The sequence below is a fragment of the Epinephelus lanceolatus genome, chromosome 9, assembly GCF_041903045.1.
Source record: "Epinephelus lanceolatus isolate andai-2023 chromosome 9, ASM4190304v1, whole genome shotgun sequence".
Taxonomy (NCBI): Eukaryota; Metazoa; Chordata; class Actinopteri; order Perciformes; family Serranidae; genus Epinephelus; species Epinephelus lanceolatus.
This window is the reverse complement of record NC_135742.1, coordinates 43,807,199-43,831,511: the sequence shown is the minus strand read 5'-3', so window position 1 is coordinate 43,831,511 and position 24,313 is coordinate 43,807,199. Positions and strand designations below refer to the sequence as shown.

The 24,313-nt window shown below is 41.6% G+C and overlaps 1 pseudogene across 1 annotated transcript in view; it reads right to left on the bottom strand.

Annotated features, from left to right (window-relative positions):
* LOC144464370 (uncharacterized) overlaps positions 1–24,313 on the bottom strand; it is a 529,688-nt pseudogene that overhangs the window by 255,848 nt on the left and 249,527 nt on the right. The window contains exon 8 of the transcript XR_013492097.1: positions 8,372–8,392. The product of XR_013492097.1 is annotated as an uncharacterized LOC144464370 (transcript). The remainder of the gene's footprint in view (positions 1–8,371; positions 8,393–24,313) is intronic.

Sequence of the window (24,313 nt, the reverse complement as noted above, 5' to 3'; positions counted from 1 at the left end):
GAAGGTGCATGGTGTTTCCTGCAGCAGCAGAGGCAACAGCAGTGATACTCAGAGTGGGAAAAAACAAACAAGACAGATTTACGCAGCAAAACAAGCTGGCAGACATACATGCACAATTAAACTCATGGAGGCTAATTAAAGTGTTACTGGAAGCATGCAGCTAGAGTGTGACAACATAATGAAAGATTGAAGAGGGGAGGAGAGACACGGGACCCCCCTTCACTACACCCTGCTTTCTTTCTCTCTGAAAACAATGCCACCTCTGCCTTTCTGCACTTGCCTCCTCTCTCTCATCTACCATATGCTGCCATTTGTTTAGTCAAATCCCCTTTAAGCAGTGCAGATCTATGGCTCTGAGGCAGTGCTTTTCTACAACTTGGATCAGTCCTCATAGACACATCGGCAGCTCGTATCCCTCATGGCCGTGTCACTCGGCCAGCTAGAAGAGTCTCCCGGGAGTAGCTTTTTATTGCTTTTCCACACCATTTGTCTGGCGATTACAGCTAGCCTCCCCTGAACCAGGGGAATAATCACAATATTTCAATTTAAAGATAGCAGGGGAGAGAGAGAAGGGCTAGTTTGGCTTGGAGATTGTTTCTGCACCATGCTGTGAAGAGGGCACCAATTGGATGAGTTATAGATCATCTCCTGACATAAATGACTTCTTAACATTAGCAGGAAACTGCACTGCCTGTCCCCACACACACTCAAAGTGAACTTGATTTACCTGCCAGCAGGAGAGTCTGTGACATTCCCTAAGGTAAGGTATGGCTCCAGCAGATTCCAGGTCCAGAAGAGTGTGGTCCTAGGAACACACAGAACCCTGAAACTCCCCCAAAAATTAATTAAAATTAGACTGTTTAAAAAAAATTATGTTGATTCTACATATAATTGTCAGTTACTGTAATACCGATTTATTGTGCAATGTTAAATAATTTAATCATGTCCAGGGTACCTGATTTTTAGCTGTAACTTCAACTTGACTTCTTAATATTCTTCACTAATTTTCCATAACCGTTTATCCTGTTACAGTTCGCAGGGGTGCTGGAGCTTGTCCCAGCTGACATGGGGCGAGAGGTGGGCTACAGACTAGGTGCCAGACTATCGCAGGGGTAACACATAGAGACAGACATCCATCCATCCATTTTCATAACAACTTATCCTCTTGAGGGATGCGGGGGGGCTGGAGCCTATCCCAGCTGACATTGGGCGAGAGGCAGGGTACACCCTGGACAGGTTGCCAGACTATCACAGGGCTGACACATAGAGACAGACAACCATTCACGCTCACATTCATAGAGTCACCAATACACCTAACCTGCATGTCTTTGGATTGTGGAGGGGAGCCAGAGTGTGCGAGAAAACCCATGCTAACATGGGGAGAATGTGCAAACTCCTCACAGAGGGGTTCTCCCACCCTGGGTTTGAAACCCCCACCCTGGGTTTGAACCAGGAACCCTCTTGCTGTGAGGCAACGGTGCTAACCACTGTACCACCGTGCAGCCCAATATGACATCATTACATACATAATACATTTGATAATAATATTATTTAAAGGTATTATGTGACTTCAAAGCAATCTCATTATGTCACAAGCATAAGTACAAAAACACATTAGATCTCACAAAGATAACTTTTATTTGGTGAAAGAATACAGTACAACATTGACATTGGACTCCAGAGTTTCATGCAGTTTCATGCTCCATCCATCTCCTTCCTTGGATACATCGTGGCTAAGGGGAGCATGCAGTGGATCCAGAGAGGGTGTCAGCCGTCACTTCTTGGCTTTTTTCTGCCTACTGCAAACAGCTGCAACGCTTTCTGGGCTTCTCCAACTTTTTATCCAGGGCTACAGCACGGTGGCTGCTCCTCTCACCGCTCCGCACCGACATCTTCCACAGTGCCTTTCCAGTGAATTCTAGCAGTCAACTTCATCCCTGCACCTTCTTCTCCTGGCGGCTATCCGCCAGGCTGGAGGGGACCAAGCTGCCATTCTTGGTTTGGACTGACCATAAAAACCTTGAGTATATCCGGACTGTCAAGAGGTTCAACTCCCGTCAGGCTCTGTGGTCCCTCTTCTTCACCCGGATCAACATTATGTTGTCTTGCCAGCCAGGGTCCGTGGAGCTGGATGCTTTCTCCTGCCAGTTCCAGGAAGAAGAGGAGACTGTGGAACGAGGGACCAACCACATCATGCGTTCCCCAGGCGCTACGGTCCGACGTCCTCCAGTGGGCTCACTACTCCAAGCTGTGTGCCATCTAGGCATCCAGAGAACCAGACGTCCTGCAGCAGCAGTTCTGGTGGGCGACCATGGAGGAGGACACACAAGGGTTCATAGGTGCCTGTCCTGTCTGCAACCAATACAAGCCCTTGCATCAGGGTCCAGCTGGCCTCCCTCAGCCCCTTCCTGTTCTTCATCACCCATGGTTCCACATCTCCCTGGACCTCATCACCAGTCTACCACCATCAGATGGTAACACGGTTATTCTGGTGGTGGTGGACCGATTTAACAAGATGGCTAACATTGTGCCTCTCCCCAAGCTGCCACAGGCCAAAGAGACCACCTCGCTTCTCCTGCAACATGTGTTCCGGCTCTATGGCATCCCTGTCCATGTGGGCTCCGACCAGGGTCCTCAGTTCCTGTCTATCTTCTGGAAAGAGTTTTGCCCGCCACTGGGTGCTACTGTCAGTCTGTCCAAGTTCCACCCCCAATCCAAGCGCAAGAATCAGGAGATGGAGTCCGCCCTGTGGTATATGGTGTCCCAGAACCCTGCATCCTGGTCCCAATAAATCCTGGGGGTGGAATACGCTCATAACACTTTGACCAGTTCTGCCACTGGGCTCTCACCATTCCAGTGTGCCTATGACTTCTAGCCCTAGCTCTTCCCTGCACAGGAGCAAGGGGTCTCCTGTCCCTCTGCCCAAGCCTTCATCCTTCCGGGCCACCGGACCTGGAAACAAGGCTGCACTCCTCTGCTCAGCAGACCGCAACTCCACATCTGCCTATTGGCGCCTCTCAGTGGCACCCACCTATCAGGCCAGACAAAGGGTGTGGCTATCGACCCAGGACCCCTCTCTGCAAATGGAGTTCAAGAAGTTGGCTCCCAAGTTCATTGTACCCTTCAAGATCCAGAGGGTCATCAACAGGTGGCGGTGAGATTAAAGCTCCGGTCTATGTGCATCCACCTGACGTTCCATGTCCCCAGGATAAAGCCTGTCTGGGAGGACCCTCTGGTCCCTGCAGTCACCCCTCCGTAACTACCTCAGCTCATACACCTGGGGCCCGCCTACACGGTTCACCATTCGCTATGCTTCTGCTGCTGGGGAAGGGGCCTCCATTACCTGGTGGACTGGGAAGGATACGGTCCTGAAGGGAGGTCTTGGGTCTCGGCTCGCCACGTCCTAAACCCCCAACTCATCGCGGATTTTCACACTCGGACCAGCCAGGGAAGGGGAGGTTTCTCTCTCCTGGGCCTCATCCTCCCTGTCTATGGAGGACATCAATGTGGAAGGACTGTCCTCGGAGGAAGGCGGGTTCCTCCTCCAGAGTGGAATCTCAGCTCTCCTGACATCGCTTTCTGCCTGCCCCCTCTCGCCGGCAACACACCTTTGTGCTGTTACAGTGCTCCACGCAGAGAGCTGCGGACTGATTCTGTTGCCCTAGGAATACTGAAACTGTACATTGACTCTCTCTGTTGCCTCACCAGTCTGCATTGCCTGTATTTATTGAAGTGGTGCATTAAAGCTAAGTGTAAATTGTTCAGCCATGTAGACTTTACATCCCCCAAGATTCAATAAATTCTACATGATCCAAACATGAATAGAGAGAAACATAAATGAATTATGTAGTAAACACTAAATGCACATTTGTAAATTGAACAACCCACCATTTCCCATTTCTTCAGTGTACAATGATGAACTATTATTATGGACTGCTGAGGTTTCAGTGTTACCAATGGTGGAGTCTTTTGTTGTAAACAGTAATCCGAACAACTGTCTTACAAATTTAGAAACTTTGACTAGTGCTTACACTGGATAGTGTTCTCTGTTCTACATTATGCATTGATTGCCCATGTCGTTATAGAAATTCTGCTTTTTTTAATAAGTGGCTCAATAGCTACGATGTTCCAAAAATATCAACAGGTCATATAAATGCTTTGCAACCATTTTGATGATTGCAATGAGCTGCTGTTCATAATCTGTATTGACTTTGAATCTGTAGTTATTATTGGTGATTTTGACATCCTTATAAACAACTACCAGGAAAGAGTGACTAAAGAACTGTGTTGTGTTCTTGATAACTATGGAACTATGTAAATAGTATTAATGCCATTGCCCCCACTGAGGTAAAGGTCTCCACTTAGGATTTCATCTTTCGTATGACTGGATCTCAGTGCTGCAGTCAACACAGTCAACCTCCACATATTACCAGATCCACTGGAAAACTGGGTGGGATCAATCAGACTGCTGCAGCTGATTCAGAATGTTGTTGCTCAAGCTATCACTAAGACCAAGATCACATCACACCAGTTTTGAGGTCTTCACACGGGCTTCCTGTCTGTCAAATCATTGATTTCAGAATATGACTGGTTTCTATAGTACTGACTGTTTTAACAAAATACTTTTCTGATTACATTCTGAACGATCCAGAGCTCTCAGGTCATCCGGGACAGGTCTGCTTCCTGTATCAGGAGTGAAAACTAAACATGGAGAAGCAGTGTTCAGTTTTATGCACATTGTAAAAAAAAATCTAATTAAGTATATTAGGCAGCAAGTGAAATAACTAATAATGGGTAAATTATGCCTACTCTACCTATACATTAACAGTAACAAGAGTCACATAAAAAGGTATCGTTAAATATACTCCAAGATATTGAATAATCACTGCACTGCAACATGCATGTGTCAGCACAACCCGTTCTCATCCCAACTCACATATGCCTGCTTGATCAGTGTCATTCACATCTACATATTACGCACTAGGTATCCTCCTGTGTTTGTTGTTGACCCCGCCCATTCATGTACTGTATCACACTGTTGTGAGAGGTGCCATCTGACCAACCAGTGGTCTATCATAACATCATGACGGTTTCAATAAACACCATGAAATTGACACCGCCCAGCACCATACCGCCACAAAAGGTGGCTTTTGGCGTTTGTGTCTGATGCAGATATCACTGACATAGCCACAGTGTTTGACATCTTCGGAATGGGACCGAGCTGGTCAGCACCCATGCAGCAAGGCTAAAGTCAGTTTCATCTGTGGGACTGGAGAGGGTTGAGCTGAAAACCAAAACAAAGTCCCCGAAAACTGCAGGTCTGCTGCATCTCTTTTCTTTTAAATTAGGGCTGAAGACTTTTCCATTTGTTGCTGCCTTTCATTAAATCAAATAATTATTATTTCCTTACATCACACTGTAACTTTTATTCTTGTATTTTATACTTGTCTTATTCTATCATAGCTTGTTTTTATTTGTTCTCTTGGTTGAATGTCCTTTAATAATGTCTTTCTTTTGCACTTTGTATATAAAGCACTTTAAATTGCACTGTTGCTGAAATGTGCTGAATAACTAAACTTGCCCTGCCTTGCTGTGCATTGCCTATGGCATCTCATTATCATCAAGATTATCCTTTGGACATTGTGCAACCAATTGCAAAATAATTCAAAGTCATAACATTTGGCCCTGTCTGGCTCTACTGCATTTTTCTTGTTTAAAGGTCCAATGTGTAGGATTTAGGTGGCTATATTGGCAAAATCTGAGTATAATATTCATACCAATGCTTTTATTTAACACTGAAACTAAGAATCGTATACTGACATATGGGGCAGGTCGTCACCCACAGAGTCTGCCATGTTTCTACAATAGCCCAGAACAGACAAACCAAACATTTGTTCCAAATAGGGCCATTTGCATTTTTATGTCAGCCATCATTAGGGTTGGGACTCATTAGGATTTTAACAATTCCGATTCCTTACCGATTCCTTCTTAACGGTCCGATTCCTTACCGATTCCTCTTACCAATTCCTACATTATATTCATTATACTTGCTATACTTAAACAAGTATATAATAAACACAAATGCAATGCTTGTATAATCTCCCTGAGAATATATAAGATGACACTTTAATGTTACTTTATATTCATGACTGTCTGATTTCACTTCATACACTTGCACCATTTTGTATGAATTTCTCAAAGTACAACCAGGCTTTGGATGACTTCTGTCGTATGTTTATCTTCTCTCTTGCTCGACTGGCGCTGATCTGAGATCAGTGGGCGGGTCCACTCGACTCACTCATGGAGATGCACGTGGCATTACCACAGTCACTTACACGGCCAAATGAAAGACAGCTGCCAACAGTCTGGACCTGTTTTTTTTTTTTTTTTTATAATCTAGGAACCGTTTGCAGGAACCGTTACTCCAAATGTGATGGAACCGATTCCGAAAAAGAACCGGATCCGGATCCCAACCCTAGCCACCATAGCTCTCCTACATATTTGGCACATATAGAGAATTTTCAGCTGGTTGCAATCTGCAGCCTCACTGCTGCATGCCTCTAAATCCTTCACACTAGACCTTTACAGCACTTGAACTCTTGAACAATTTTTTTTTTTACTTTTTTCCCCATTTTGTTTACATCAGACCTCATGTATGCTGACCAAGCCTCCAGAACACATACTCACTCCGACCTTGTCACATATCAGTGTTTGGTCATGGATTTTCCATGTCGAGATATTGCATGCATTGTCTGTTTTAATACACTTTAATTTTCACAGGAAATGTACAGTTTGCATACAGTCTCTTTCAAAATAAATGCACTACATATTGTGCGTACAACACCACAAATTGATGTGGGTTTTTTTCCCTTTAACAACAAATGCATGTGATTACATTCAGCCAATGCATGCACATTGTTGGGTTTAGGCAATAAAAGCACATGATTGGGTCTTGGCATAGGCGATTCTAGCCCATTTTTGGGGGTGCTGAAGTACCCCTAAAATTTGAGAGATTTTTTTTAAAATTTTTTTTTTTACTGTATGTCCCTTTTTAACAAGCTAGAAAAGTGTCAGAACCATACAGTACTTGGTTGCAACGTATTATTTTAACAACAAAAATACAGCAGCAGCTACGAAAGCTAGCTGCTAGCTACGAAACGTTACAGGTGGTCAGTACCACTGTCCTCTGTTTGAATTGGAATGAGAGAAGCTAGCTGTTGTGTCATGTGCATGTGTTAATATTAAAGCCAAGGTGCTACTGACTAGCTAACTGGCTGGATGCCCATTAACATTATAACTCCTATTGTGTGTCATTCATTCATTCATCTTCTAATCGCTTCATCCTCTTGAGGGTCGCGGGGGGGGCTGGAGCCTATCCCAGCTGACATCGGGCGAGAGGCAGGGTACACCCTGGACAGGTCGCCAGACTATTGCAGGGCTGACACATAGAGACAAACAACCATTCACGCTCACATTCATTCACTCACATTCCTATGGACAATTTAGAGTTACCAATTAACCTAGTCCCTAATCTGCATGTCTTTGGACTGTGGGAGGAAGCCGGAGTGCCCGGAGAGAACCCACGCTGACACGGGGAGAACATGCAAACTCCGCCCGGGATCGAACCGGCAACCCTCTTGCTGTGAGGCGAGAGTACTAACCACCACACCACCGTGCCGCCCCCTATTGTGTGTATTTATTATTATTATTTTGTAGATTTCAAGCACTTTTCTGCACTTTTCGTGTATTTTTATTTATGTATTTGTATTATATAATACAGACAAGAAGGAAAAAGTCAGAGACAAACATTGAAAAAGTCAATTACTGTCAATGTGTTAATGTTACATGTTGTGCATTGCATTTCAAATAAAAGCCCAAAAAATAAGTCCAAGGTCCATTTTTGGTATTTTTGGTACTCACTATAGGGGGTTGGTTTACTCCAGAAACATACATACTGTTTATGAGTATGCTGAGGAGCTGCTGTATCACAATGAGTTATCTTCCCCCAGAAATTAGGGTGTTTCTTTTATGATTCCAATCCATTCCTCTTTTGCCGTGGCTCAGCATTTAAATAACCTTCATCAGATTTGACGGTTTAGTCTACAGACTTTCCCAAAAAGTGCTGTACTTTTCTTTCACAAATGTGGGAATGAAATTGAGTTAAAATGTACAAAACAGTAAAATTTATCTTGCCCGACCGGGCAGGTCTCTGGGTGCTCAGCACCCCTAAACCTCTGATCCTAGAATCGCCCCTGGGTCTTGGTAAAAAGAACAGGGTTTGGCTTTACAGTCTTATGGGAAGCAAGCATCGGCAACCCGGGGAAAAGTCGGTGGTTGTTGGACCCATCGCCACCCCTCCCACAGACCCTACTTGGACTTCCGCTCTCTCTAACTTTCACTGATGTCCCGCTCCCCCTGACACCGCCAGGTGCCGACCAGCTGCATATCATTTTTTCATTTTCATTTTCATTTATTCCTTTTGGCCCCTCCCCGGGATATAAGGGGCAAACAACAAAAAATAACATTAACAAATCAGGACAGGCGGCAGCCAATGCACAGCAAAATAAATAAAACAGAATTTGTGTACATACATACAAGTCAAAGCAAATCAAGAGAAACTAGTCAAGATTTTCTTTAAAAGTTTCAACAAATTTGACAAGACCTTTACTTTTTGAGATGACATTAACTTTTGAAACTTATAAATATTTGGATTTGCTAGAACTGTCCAACCAACTCATGCTGACATGAAAGGATGGCTGTTTCTGTCAGTGTCTGACGCCGAAAGTCACTGACCAAGTGTCGGTTTTTGACAACTTTGGAGTGAAACTGAGTAGGTGAGACATATTTGACTTCACAGATTGGAAGTGCAGGCCATGTGACACACACTGTCTACGGGGAGGACAACGATCTTGTACTCAACGTCGACAAAACAAAAGAACTCATCATAGACTTCAGGAGACGAGCCCACCCTCTGCAGCCACTCACCATCAAGGGGACCATGGTGGAGCAAACTGATAGCTACAAGTTCTTAGGCCTGCACATCACAGAAAGCCTCAGCTGGGCCAAACACACTGTAACCACAGTGAAAAAAGCTCAGCAGAGGCTGCATTTCATCAGAGTGCTAAAGAAAGCCGGACTTGGACGCCAGCCCCTCACCCAAGCATACAGAGGACTTGTGGAGAGCATCCTCACCTCCGCCAGAGGAAATCCATGCAACGGGTCATCAGAGCTGCAGAGAGGATTATTGGCTCCGGTCTCCCTTCTATGGAGACAATATACACACAGCAGTGCTGGAGGAAAGCGCAGAGCATTATGAGGGACAGACACCACCCAGCACATGCCCTGATTCAGTGGGTGGACTCGGGGTACAACCTGAGACACCGCAGGCCAGGGAGCATCAGTGCTCGCACAGCTCGCTTTCACAAGAGCTTCTTCCCAGCCACTACCAGACTAGTGGCACAGGACATTAGGGAGGGAAGAAGTTATCTCACACCATAACCTCATAACTCTTTTCACACTATACACACTACATAAGGAAAATGTGCAATAACTCCTTTTCACACTATATACATCACATCAGGACATTGTGCAATAACCCCTTACAACAATAATGTGCAATATTCATAATGTGCCTTTTATTTATTCACTGTATTATTACTATTATTTACTAGCTTTTGGTACTTGATTGTTATGTGATTTACTGTGTTTTCTTTACTGACCTTTGTGTCTTTTGTTTTTAACTGGTGCTCGGAGAAACGCACAAGAATTCCAATGTACCTGTACTGTGATGTACTTGTGCAAATGGCAATAAAACTCTATTCTATTCTATTGTACACTGGCCCATTTCCTCTACACACACAACACTGATGAACTTATGACGTTATCTTCATGACATTAATGTGTACGGGGAGCCAGCAGAATGTTAGTTGGCTCAGCCAGAGAAGTATTTCAGTGTTAATGCTCTATGGGCCAACAAAAAGCACAAGCCTCAAACACTCTGGCCTCTAGTTTCGCAGACTGGGCGAGGTGGAAGTGCAGCGCACCTGCACTTCACCAACTGGCTGTGGCCAGGCGGATTTTGCAAGTTTGTCACACCGTGCGCGCTGGCGCAGCTACTCCTCTTTCCCACCTCGGATTCACATCACACCAATCAAATGAGCCCCTCTCCTCACCCTTAAATGCGCCACGTGAAGGCATAATGAAAGTTTACTCAATTCGCCATGGCAGAAGAGAGTAGCAGCGTCAGACAGCCAAACTTCTCCCAGGAGGAAACTGATGTTTTGGTCCAGGAGGTCCAAGCTCGCAGTGTCCGAATTTACGGAACTGTGAGCAGACCTCCACGGGCTGATGATGCAAAGGTAGCCTGGGAGGAGGTCACCACAATTGTAAATCAATGTTACGTTTCTCTTGTGCATGCGCGCTCTCTTTTTCTCTCTCGCAGTCTCACTCTGTTTCTTTTCTTTTGACTTTTCTAAGATGACAGATGCTGAATATATACTCCCTATCTGATGCTGTGGCTGTTTGTGGTTGGCTGAGAGGGATGTGAACTCATTAGTTTGCAGCTGTGTTAATAAAATCAGGTTGGGTTTCCATTACGCGTGCCAAACGTGCCAAATGGTGCCAATCCCCTTTGATCTGACATCAGATGTGACGGGACAGTCGATATAGAGATACATTTATGTGCTGATTGCAGATAGTTGCATTGAATAGTGGTTTTGTGGGTATTTATTGCACCGTTAATGTGCCTGATATTCTGGGAACCTGCCTGTGAGGTTTTGGTGACGTGTGCGCACTGTCTACACCGGCTGCGCTCCGGCTGCGCTCCGCCTGCGCTGACAGTGGACGTGGTTTCAGCTGGCGAGCTTTTAGCGCACCTTTGGCAAGGCCTTTTGGCACGAAACTGTCACTGCGCCAAGCTGGATCTGTCGACACCTCCCCCTGCTGTGCCGCCACACACATCTCAGCGCACCTCGCCAAACTACCAAACTGAGCACGCCTCGGGTTGCGCTGCTCGAACTAGCTCTGTGCGGGGTTCGCCACCTTGCGACATCCTGCACTGTGCCGGGAAACTAGAGGCCTTTGAGTGAGCAACTTTCACTGGATTGAATAGGATGCCATCTTGGAAAATAGTATCCAATTCTCTTACTAGATCTAAAATATTGATTATAAAACCTGCAGCAGAGCTATTAATTGTCTAATCACACATTTAAAACACATCTGGGCTTCAGCAGTTCTTGAGAGGTTCTTAATCATCTTTGGGAAGCAGCCTCATTTGGTGGAGAAGCATGAAAAAATGTAAAACGGCATTACATATACATACAGTCACATCTACCAGAAAGTTGGTTTTCTTTTAAAAAGTCAGCAATGAAAAAACATTCCACTCAGATTGAACCAAACTTGCAAAGAACCACACAAGTCACTACTAAACAAGATGAGAGCACTTTGACAAAGCTTTCTTTTTAAATGTGTTCTTCATTGTTGCATCACTAATAGTTAAAAGTGGTGTCAATGTTGCAACTTAATCACTCTTCAAGGATCATGGCCCTGCTGAGCTTAATTAATTAATTATGAATACAACCACTTAACTGCTGCAGGATATCATGCATACCATTGTGAACGCGCTGACCTACAGTAACCCTGCAGTTTTTTTTTGTTTGTTTGTTTTGTTTTGGCTTTGTTTGTTTTTTTAGCTTTTCTGTTAACCATGCATGCTATAGGGATTGTAACAGTAATGTGCACCAAATGTGTATGATCTTTATCTTTTTGATTGCAGATTGTCTTCATCAGATGGATATGACTTTTTGATTCACATTAAGACTAAGATGTTTGGCTTGGGTCATTGTGCAACCTTGAACCTTATACCTCACCTGCAAAACAACCATCAGTTATTTACAATGTGTTACCTTGAATTCTTGAAGGAAACCTTGTTTGTCCAGCATGTCACCACAGTGAACAAAGAATCCAAAAAAATGTGAATATTTTTCATTAATGTAAGTAAACAGGGTCCCTGTTTAAAAGCAGTAAAATTATATCAAAACATCTGTTCACATACTCTCGCACAACTCGTACCGTATGATCCAGTCTCATTTATGCAGTGGTATGCTCACTACCTACCAAACACATGCATTTACACTAAAACATTATGATTGGAAACACATCAGGGACACCTGTCTCATGCACAGCTGAGCAGCATGCCTGGGCACACGCATGCATTTCAACTCTTAAGCGGAGCTCATAGGCACGCGTGTGCTCAGGCATGCATGGGGTGTATTACTCATAGGTGGATGTGTTTTATATTGTAATGTTGTTTTTTTTTAGCAAAAATGCATGCGTTTGGGAAGCAAGTGGAAGTGGAACAGTGGAACAAGGAGATTTGGATTATACCGCATGAGTTGTGTGAGGGATTGAAAACGGATGTTTTTTTATTAGAGTTTTGCTTTTGTTAAACATGGTTACCAATGACTTATATTCATGAAGAACATTGGCATTTATGAATTCTCTGTTCACCATGGAGGCATGGGAAAAAAACGATGTTTACTGTAAATGTTTACTAAAGGAATTCAAGTGAATAATTGATATGTAGATGGTCATTTTGCTGCTGAAGTATTCTTTTACAATCACAACATAACATGATCTGTTTGTGACCTGTCATGCCTGTATAGGTGAGACATTCTGCCAGTGTTCTGCCTATTCATCAGGGTTGGGGTCTCTGCTGAGAAGCAATAATCTACAGCAAAGGGTTTAGGAGAAAAATAAGAGATAGCATGAAGAGATGAAAAGCAGACATGAATAAGGGCAGTCTGTTAGAGAGAGGATCGCTTGAGACTTGTGCATGGACCTTATAATCCCATTGCTCCATTTCATGGAGTTTTACCCAGAAGAGCTTATCCCCAGTATCTAACCCTGCTCGTACTCCACTTGGTAAGATGGGAACCAGAGTGAGAAAAATCAAGGGACTGATAGGAAAGTTCCTGAGAAGGACTGTTGAGTCCTATAGTTCTCTAATTAAATGTACAACTGAAAATATCAAATTGGACATGCTTAGGAGGGTGGTCCATTGGCTCGTTAACCTTATCGTTTAGCATACACCAGAAGAAGTGGCTATATTCTAACCCTCATTTATGTATTTCCACAGAATTTAGTATTATTGTTTTAGATCACATCTAACAAATAGAGTGGAAATTCTATCTTGAAAATGACTGAGGATGGACACAATAACAGTGAACTCACCTCTTTAGGGATACAAAATTAGTACAAAAAGTCATCTGTGACTTGAGTGATAATTAGCATTAAGTCAGCATTGTAGGAGCCTAAATATGCGATTAAAGGATCTTTTTGTGTTTTGTTTTTTATGTAAAGTTTTGTTTTTTGTTGTTACATCTATATATTGTCACCTTTGGGATGGCAGCATTCCTTGTTTATCAAGGCATTTTTCTGTTGCTAGGAAACAACATTGTTGTTCCTCTTAGACTTCCGGTTCAGCCACTACTGCATGTAAACGACATATGAAAGACCCAGGTTAAGTCCTTCTGAACTGAAATACACACTGTGGGAAATGGCGTTTTAGTTTTAGGACCTTGCAGCTCAATGGTAGGTTTTTCCTTTCGATAAGGTATAAACTTGATGTCAGAAATAAAAGACATATTAATAAACGAAATAAGTGACTGTCAGGAAATTCCAGGGTCTATCTTTCATTACCAGTAACTGAAGCCCCTTTTCACTGCACAAAAAAACCCCACCAACACCCGCTAACATCTGGCATTTTATGTAATGGGTAAGGTGACAATCGACATTCACAACCTGGTCAGGTGACTCTGCAGTTGTCACGGGTATTTATCAGCTCCAGCTCTGATTAGCAATGATTGAAATAATATAAAGCCCAGATGAATGCCATATTTTTAGCCCCCTTACCAAGATGCAGTGATGCACCACCACAAAATACCATCCATCTCCAAGCAGCACTCAAACATTGACCCAAATTGCAGTGAGTTTGAAAGAGAGACAGAGTAAGTAATAGGTAGATAAAAAGAACCACTATTAAGTTTGTATAGGCCTCAGTTGTCTAACCGTTTTTTTCTGCCTGTCAGTGACATCGAACTTTACACACCAAAGAAAAAAAAAACGACATACAGAAAGGCATACATGTCTGCTGCTCTGGTCTACTGGCAATTGGAAAGGAGTGTGTAACCCATTTATAGCGAATTTACTTGTGGTTAAAAAACCTGCGTTGGTAGAAAGGGGTATAAGATGATTCGAGCTAATGATTGCTAGCCAACAGTCTACAGGGGGAGAGAAGTATATTTGTATTTGTGTGTGCTGTTTGTTTGTCTTGTCATTTTCATTCTCCAAAAATTTGCATAACTGACCAGTAATGGATTAGGCCCCCAGCGCGTGGAGTTTCCCGACAATGTCCAGTTTCGTTGTTTGACTGCTGCAATACACACTTTGCACTGGTTCCTTTCTTTAGGAAAGTGATAGACTTTTATCTAGGTAAGTTTGTACCTTGTCAAGGAAAACAACCTACCAATGAGCAGCAAGGTCCTAAAACTAATTTTGCTATTTCCTACAGTCTGTATGTATGTTCAGGAGGACTAAAGTTCAGCATTTCATATGCCATTTACATGCTGTAGCCCAGTCCCTTTCTAGCAACTGAAAGAGGCCTTGATCCAGTTCATAAAATTTTATTATAAACAGCATTTTTTGTTTGTTTGCTTATTTTTTATTTTTTTTTTCCTTTTTTTAATTAAATGATCTTTAATTTCTAGACAAATGGTGTAATCCATGGATGTATATGAACTGGATACAGCACACGAGTCAGCCTCCCTGCCATTTTTTGTCACACTAAGTTAGTGCTCAGCATAGTGTTTCAAATAAGGTAGCTTACATGCTAAGGTAAGGAGTAAGATAAAGGGAAATTCGTAACAGGGTCCAGATTCACAGCAACCAGATATTGTTAAGTCTCTGAGGAGAATTTGATGTGAAATCACTGTGATAACATGAGCAACAAATCAGAATTGAAATGACAGAGAAATATCTTGCCTCTGGCAAAGTGTACAGGAGGGCATATTCCATCAGAGAGAGGTAAATGAAGAAGCTGTCAAACAGGAGAACATAACTTTCTATTTGTCTTCATCCAGAGAGGTGGGGTGGAGGGGTTTAAGTCCCTGGACCAGAGGGAGGGATGCTGCTGTGATCCAGTCGTAGCCTTTGATCCCTCGGATGACCCAAGCCACCGCTTGGACTCTGGAAATGAACACACCAGAGGCCTGTGGGACCCAATCCATCACTGCTCAGTCCTGCACCTCGCTCTGCTGTAGTGTGTATGTGTGCATGCAGCAACACACACACACACACACACACACACACACACACACACACACACTCATTTGCTGGTGCTAAAGCAAATGAAGGCCTGCCAACACACTAACATGAAGCTAAGAGCTACACAATAGACGAATTCGGTGAGCGATTTGTGTATGCCGCCATCTTGCGGCGGCGCCATTGCTGCGGTGACATGTGTCAGTCATCAGTTCATTATACTGTCATTGTGAACTTACTCTCTACAATGACAACATCATGAATAGCTGGATTGATGATGTTAGACAGTGGCCTCCGGTAACTGATGAAGGTATCTTAAATGAGTACCAATATTAATTTAGAAATTAACCATTTGTTTGAACGATAAGCAGGAAAGATTAGAGTAATAGGGAGATAATAGACTGTATCATTAAACACTGTGTAATATAACGTTAGCATACGTTATGTGTGCTGACGTTAGCAAGCTAGCAGCGTGACATTTAATCATTATGGACAGGCTACATGACTAAAAACAACAACAACATGTGTTTGTGTTTTGTTTTAGGTATTCAAGAATACCAAGAATCAAGAATTACAGGTCTCTGATTGAGGGTCAAAATTACCTGAGCTCCGGATGGTCGGGCAAATTATACACCGCCTTTTAGACGACCATCACATCATATTGAAGGTGATCAATATTGATAGCCTTCAATATGATGTGATGGTCACGTAGCCTGTGCATAATGATTAAATGTCACGCAGCACACGTAATGTATGCTAACGTATGCTATCTCCCTATTACTCTAATCTTTCGTGCTTATCGCTCAAACAAATGATTAATTTCTAGGGTTAATTCAGGGTGAGTGGGACATCAGGTTGGGTGGGACAGTATAAGTAAATTGGCTGTATTTTCTCCCCTGGTCATTGAAAATAAAAACTTTTTTCTGCTGAGCCTTGCTGTGAAACCACATTATCAGAGTTGCTTACACTCATTGGTGTGATGTCACATGTGGGGGCGGGGCCAACATCAAACAGGAAGTTGACCCTGCATAACCCAAGGTGAGGAAAATGATTTTGATTGTTATGATCACAAGGTTATAAAAAATATTTTAGCCAGGATATTGCAGAAATATTTGCTGGAAACATGAATTTGATGCACTTCTACAATAAAATCAGAAAAAAAAGAATGTTACGATTATGTTTATATTTATGGAATTGGGTTATTTTTATGTCTTGGGTGGGTGGGACAGTATAAGTAAATTGGCTGTATTTTCTCCCCTGGTCATTGAAAATAAAAACTTTTTTCTGCTGAGCCTTGCTGTGAAACCACATTATCAGAGTTGCTTACACTCATTGGTGTGATGTCACATGTGGGGGCGGGGCCAACATCAATCAGGAAGTTGATCCTGCATAACCCAAGGTGAGGAAAATGGCATAAGATTTTGATTGTTATGATCATAAGGTTATAAAAATGTTGCCAAGATACTGCAGAAATATTTGCTGGAAACATGAATTTGATGCACTTCTACAATAAAATCAGAAAAAAATGTTAAGATTATGTTTACATTTATGGAATTAGGCTATTTTTATTTTGTCCCACCCACCCAAACACAACATGGTTTTGGGCGAGTGGGACAGCACCAAAAGGCACTCTTAATGAATAAAAATGATCAATCCTGCCATAGGGAATCATTATATATGTTCCAGATTAATAGTTCCTAACCTTCTTGTGTGTGCAGACCCAAAATCTACCACACAATTGTTGATGGAGCACCTCAATTTTACTGCTAGCCCGACTACCTAGCTAGCAAAACAGCTAGCATAAACAGCAAGTGTACCCAGCCTACTAGGGATGCATGATAACAGATTATTTCCCAGGATCTAATTTGCAGATTGTCCCCAACTCTTCAAGCCTATTGTTGATGATAGGATATATAGAGGAACACACACACACACACACACACACACACACACACACACCAGCCAATACAAACTGCACGCATGCACACACAAACACACAGACACACACTCACAAGCATTGGTTCCATGAGTCCTGCGGAGAGGACAATGGGATAATTGAAAGTTCAGACACCTTCACCTGCAGGGATTGCCTGTACCCAGACTGATTTGTTTTTGTTTGTTGGCATTTGTTTTCACAGAGTAACGTGTTAAATGAAATTTTGACCTGAAAAAATGTTGTACTTCTGTTACATGTGTTTTTATAATTTACCATGTTCTATGAAATTTTGACCTGAATTCGGATACATGTATCCACGAATTTGTGTTTTTAGGCATGTTCAATAAAGGTAACAGGCTAAATCAGTGATCAGATGTGTTGTCCCACTCACCCAAATGTCCTGTCCCACTCACTCAAATCTCACACACAAAAACGAATTCAGTCAGTTCACAAAAAAGGGTATGCCATGCATCCATAGAATATAATCAGATCTTCTTTCCTCCTCAAATGGATAGGTAACATCTTCAGCATTACAGAAATGCATCATATGTTGGGTTATTTTTTGAAATCCATAGCCAGAAATCTCACACAATGCAGAAAACCGAAAACTGTCCCACTCACCCTGAACTTACCCATATCGGTACTCATTTAAGATACCTTCATCAGTTACCGGAGGCCACTGTCTAACATCATCAATCCAGCTATTCATGATGCTATCATTGTAGAGAGTAAAAACACAATGACAGCATAATGAATTGATGACTGACACATGTCACCGCAGTAATGGCGCCGCTGCAAGATGGTGGCATACACAAATCGCTCGCCGAATTCGTCTATATCTAATGTAAACTCTTGTATGTTGCCAATATTTAGGCCCAATCGCATTTCTTATTTTCCAACTTTCCATACGAAATGGGACAACCTTTCAAGACCCTGATATGTCATCAATAGCCATAGATGGCATGTATGCAAACTAAAAAAGACGCAACTATGGAAATAATGGTAATATCACAGTTGCAGTTGTTGTATTGATCCCGACATGTGGAAAGAAAATTCTTTCAGCTATTTTCACTACATTAGTACCCTTCCACCATTATTTAAATTTCTTCATTACCTCCTATGGTCATATCTAGCTTGAGCTACACTACTTCCTCTATGATCTCCAGTGGTACTGCTCCATTTCATCCATATTCATGAGCTTTCAGAAAACGTGCACAAATATGGACAAATAAGCGTTTATGCAGAGACTTCTGTCCCAACTCTCTATTTGTGCAGGTTTTCTGAAAGCTTGAGGATACGGATGAAACGGAGTAGTACCAACAAAATTATGGAGGCAGTGTTGCGTGGTTCAAGCAAGATACGACTGTAGGAGATGATGAAGAAATTTTAAATAATGGCGGAATGGAATGAATCAGTAATATGGTGAAAAGAACTCTATCCACATGTCAAGATGTTTATAATGGCTGCACAGACCACCGCCATCTACAAAGCTGCCTCTGTTCAAAGGTACTCTACAATATTACAACCTCCTCCACCATCACCTTGTTTGTTGTTGTATGAAAATTTTGATTCAGCCCATCAGTGGTATCTACTGGCTGTGTCCATGCCATCATAAAGGATACATGGAAGTATGACGGCACGTTTATAGTGTGACGTTTACAATGTTTGAAACTGACACATCTATTTTTGCTAGTAAAGGGGGTGTAAATGAGCCCTAACACTTCACCGTACCCCTCTATCCCACCAAGAATTGGGACACCCTAACCCTTGACATGAATGTGCAAAACAGCGGGATAAGGGATCAGTGGTAGGGGCAAGCAGTGTTTTGTGATTGGGCATTAATATATTTAAACACATACAGTAATGAGCACTTCACACATGCATACTGTACAAGTATCTAAAAATATATATGTACATACATGTTGTGCGCACAACACATAGTCATAAACACACATTATACCAGCATGTTAGCTACACAGGCACACACGTAATCAGAAAGGCACCATTGCTATCATAAGAAAAATCAAGTTGGATGCAGCAACGGGGGAAAAAAAGCAAATCAGCGCTGTGACAAATTAAAAGACATGCAGCATTATAAATGAACAGAGAAAATTATATCTCTCTTTCCAAAAGATGAGTGTTTGAGTGGTGCATTTGTGAGTGTATGCATGTAAATCTCATTAGACAGAGCAATACCCAGAGCAAATTAAACCATTAGCTTCCAACATGTTTAAAGGAACACTTTAAGATCACTTCCTATTAAGGCTTGCCAGTAAACAGGCCTTTGAAATGGAGCCCTCAACTCGGAGCAGAGCAATGTTGCAGACATCTGCCATACCCAGCCAAGCCCACAGTAAACTACAGGGGAATGCTTTCTGTGCTACACATCGCTCTACATAACACTCCACATGCTTGTACAAGGGGGGAAACAAACCCTGGGGATTCATGGCCTCATAGAGTAGAAGGCATAAAAACAACACTTAGCTGTTTTATAGTAAATTAATAGATATACGTTGCATCTGCATTAATTTGTAGCCAGGGTGGCCTCATTCACATTGTAACCCTTAACCTTAGAAGTGTTAAGTGCCTTGTTACACCCGTTTACCAAATACTAAAACTAATATTAACCAAAGCACACTTGTACATACAAACTGTGTTTCAATTTTAAGCCTAACACCATCTTCTATCTTAAATAATAAACTAACATTATTTTTTTTTCCATGACCATGAACCCATAGCCGTCATATTAAAGTGTTAAAGGATTTGAGCATTCATCTCCACTTGTGGCTTTTAACACAAAAATACCAATGCAGTGTAACCTCTGCCTTTAACACAAAGAGTAGGTTTCTGTAAATTACTACCATCTGCTGAAGTTTGCATAATTCACAACGGAAATGGAGACACACCCCCTGAAGTTTAGTGAGAGGAACCCACTGGGAGTAAATTCCTTAACCACTGTGTAAAAACACCACATTTTAGATGCAGGGCCATTTTAAAATTGCTAACATTTCTTCAGAGCAATTTTAATATGTTGCCTGTACTTGTTTTCAGCCCCTCATGTTATTGTGAAGATCATTCTTAAAAGCTGGACATGTTGTTTGTTGTATATAAGTTTTTAAAGAGATAAATAATTTGCTGGGAAGGAAATATTTTGGAAAACTGAAAACATGGTACCGAGCAGGACAACTGTTAGCCACCATGACTAGACAGACAGAAAATAATGCCACTTGAGTTCTAACAAAACAATTACAAAAAACAGCTACATTTGTTAAAAAATGAAAGCATACGATACCCATTTAACTTAGGAAATCTCAGTGCATGGTAATTTCAGAAGTTAAATAATTAATCATCTTTTTCAAATTACAAAATCCAACAATACATTGTTTCAGCAGAGATTGGTGATTTGGTTATTTATTGAAATTAATAATTTTGGGAGTTATACTTACAGTACAACCACATTGAGTTAACTGACCACAAAAAACACTGATATTACTGATAAACACTTCTGAGATTATTTCTCAGGTCAGCCTTGACTTGGGTTTATCCATTGTCTCAGGTAAAGTGTGGCGTTGAAATTGAATGTGCAAGTAGGATATTCTATGATCTATGAAACAAGGCATTTAAAAACCACCTCCAGCACATAATTTAGACAGACTGAAATTAACTACTGAATGCTGGACTAAATGAAAATATACAGCTCTTCTAATTCCCAGGGAATCCAATACCAATACTTTGTGATGCCTCTCAGCATGTGATATTGATGCCAAGGGCACTCTTTTTTTCACGCAGTTTTATGAGATGCATTTGGCATTCAACTAACTCCAATTAAAACCCATCAAGAATACTTGACAAGAGCATTTGACATGGTGGAAAGAGCGAGAAAGTCATCACAGGGTCAGAGGGAGAGGAGGTGGATGGGTCAAACAAAACTTGAATTTCACCTGGGAGACTTCAGTTTGTGCCCTATGTGAAACCAAAAGTCAAGGTATATGTTTAACCCAAAACATGTATACGCCAAAGGGTGCCCTGTGTGTCACTATGAAGGGCATGAGAAAGCATCTGTATTTGACGACCTGGAATGGTTGAAATATTATATATTTATCAAGAGAAAATGTAGGTGATTTTTCTACCAAATTCAATGATTCCAGTGGCCATTAGAGAAACTGCATCTCAAGATACTTTGTGAATAACTTATTTTTTTCAGCCATGGTGGTAGTCATATGATGTCACTGAAAAGAAATAACCAAAGAAACTACAGAGCTATTGTTTTCTCAATGTCACTTGGCAGTTTTAACTGGGATTAGCATGATAGCAACTAAAAGTACATTTCAAATAAGAATGTGTTTATGTTAAACTAAAAAAGTCAAAGCGTATCTTCTAAATCGTTAACATGTTAGAAATAAAGTGGTGTGGTATTTACTAGGGATGTGCAAAGATGTTATTATCTGTGTCTGTATTCGGATAAAACCGGAAGTGGTTGTGTGTTACATTGTATTTTCTAACTTTATATTCATTGGCAATGCAATTTCTGAGCATTCAAAGCATCAAATTGATTTAATATTGGCATATAATAAGTTCTGAAATAAATTTCCATATCCTCATACTTCACTTTTCAGTAACAATAATAATAATAATAATAATAATAATAATAATAATAATCTGTTTTGCATTGGGAATAGTTTATATAAGACATAGTTTATATAACAATAACACTGACCAGACAATTTGAACTAGGAAAATGAAGATTTAATGAACACATTCTTTTAAACATTTTGTCACTGAGCTTTTTGTTAAGCAATAGACTTAGGCCAGTCTCTAACATGGGTCAATGAATGATCAGTTTGGACTGGGGGAAAAACAGCTTTACAAATCAAATCCACCAGTCACTTCGAAAAGCTCAAGGAAAAATATCTGTGGCTACAGGGGGGGATCAAAATAAAATAAATAAATAAATGAAATAAAAATCAACCAGCCATCCTCCTCCTCTGATAAATTAAGAACAGTCCCTTATCGGTACATAAACCAGACACGTCATGCAGCCCGGTTGGTATATTTTAGTACATTCCCTAATAGACCCACAGTGGGCTGGGTGCTAACAGTCACTGTGGAGCACTGACACCAACGAAGAGGAAATTATTGGACCTGGAGCCGGTAAATTTTGCGTGGCCATAGCGCTCCACCGTATTCCTGTCTGTGACCCCCATTCAACCCACAACCGGCAGGATTTGCCTTTCGTTTCTGCTGCTGGTTGAAATCTGTTTGCTCGCACAAAACTATTTTTAGTCACAAATGCGAGTAAAATGCTCGCACCGTAACGGTCGCTGTGGATAACAGCAATGGATAATTGGATATAACCTCTGCCGGTGGAACACGCTTTCAACTCCATGCCAAAGACCAGCTAAGATTAGGCCTACACAGGATTAAGGAACTTGCTGCTTTGATGACTGTTCAACTTTAGGCTTTCTGGCAGGCAACGGGTGAGTAAAAATATGTCTTACGTCTCACTGTAAGCAGGCATAGCCAGTGTTTGATTAGTGCGGCGTTTCTCAACCACATGACCAAAAAAAAAGTGCATGACGCGCATGTTTTTTTCCCATCTGAATAATAACTGGTATATTTGTATAGAAAGAAATATCTGTTTCAAAGGCATTATTCGTGCCTATATGAATAATATATTCATATTCGGGCACACCCTAGCTTCTCTGAAATGTATGGATTGAAATATCCTTTCTAAGTTTCCTTCTTGGAGTCTTGACTCATTGTATTTTTCCTCTTACAGAGTTTGAATCTCCGACTGTCCAACATCTGTAGAGAGCAGAGTCAATTCTTCGGTATAATGCTTGTGTACTCTAAGGTCTTGTGTGGTTTGGATTCAAGCGACAGTGGTTAGGCTCCAGGGAGTTGCTTGTCTACCATGGTGGAAGCCAGTTCCATGTGTTGAGAGCAGTTTTAATAGGGTGCTGGGGAGAAATAACACTGCTGAGAGGAGCGACCATAGGCTTTCTGCAGGAGGAGTGAGAGACAGTTGTGCCAGCCCCTGGTCAGAATCACACACATTCACATTCCAGTCTAACTGGATATTGCCCCAAAGTCCCCCTGAGGAGATTAACCACAGCTGAGTGTTAACTCCTTCAACTCTGTTCAGCTGCCTACCTTTCACCAGCAGACTCCCGTTCCAACACCTCAGTCATGACTCCTTCTGCCTCCATCGCCCTATTTTTTGAGCTCAAAATTGAAATGTTCCACCCATATCACTCTGTGACTTTACAATTCTAAACTAAATTGCACTATAGATAGTCAGATACCAATAACTTTGAGAATGCAATGGTACTTGTAATTGATAGTAAACTATGCCTGGCCAACACATCTTCACTCCCAACAATGCTCAGCAGGAGACTGGACCCACTAAGAACTGTTGTGGAGAGGGGCACATTGAACACACTGATAGCTATAATGGACAATAGCAGACACCCTCTCCACAGCCTCCTGGAGCCACAGAGGAGCAGCTGCAGCAGTCAGCTCATCTCACTGCGTTGCAGAACAAAGCGTTTCAGGAGACCCTTTGTCCCCACAGCAATAAGACTGTTAAACACCACCTGAATCCAGTCACACACATTCAAACACATCACATTAGCCACAACTGGAATGGACTGTGGAAAGTTTTTGCAATTTCATTTTAATTCAAATTAGATTTTTTATTTCTATTTATGTACTTATTTTAACTCATTTTATGTCTATTCTAAAACCACTGTATTAGGGGTGTAACGGTACACAAAAATCTCGGTTCGGTACGTACCTCGGTACACAAGTCACAGTTCGTTTTTTTTTTTCGGTACAGTAATGAAAAAAATAGACAACTATTAAATATCTTTTACTTATTGGTAACCTTATTAAGACATACCACCACAGCAGTTAACTCTTTTTATACATTTTTTGAATGAAACAAATATATATAAAATCCTGCTTTTTCACATTGTTTGAATGAAACTAGAAATATAAAAGTGAAAAATAAAATCCTGCTGTTTTTTTAACACATTTTTTGAATGAAAAATATAAATA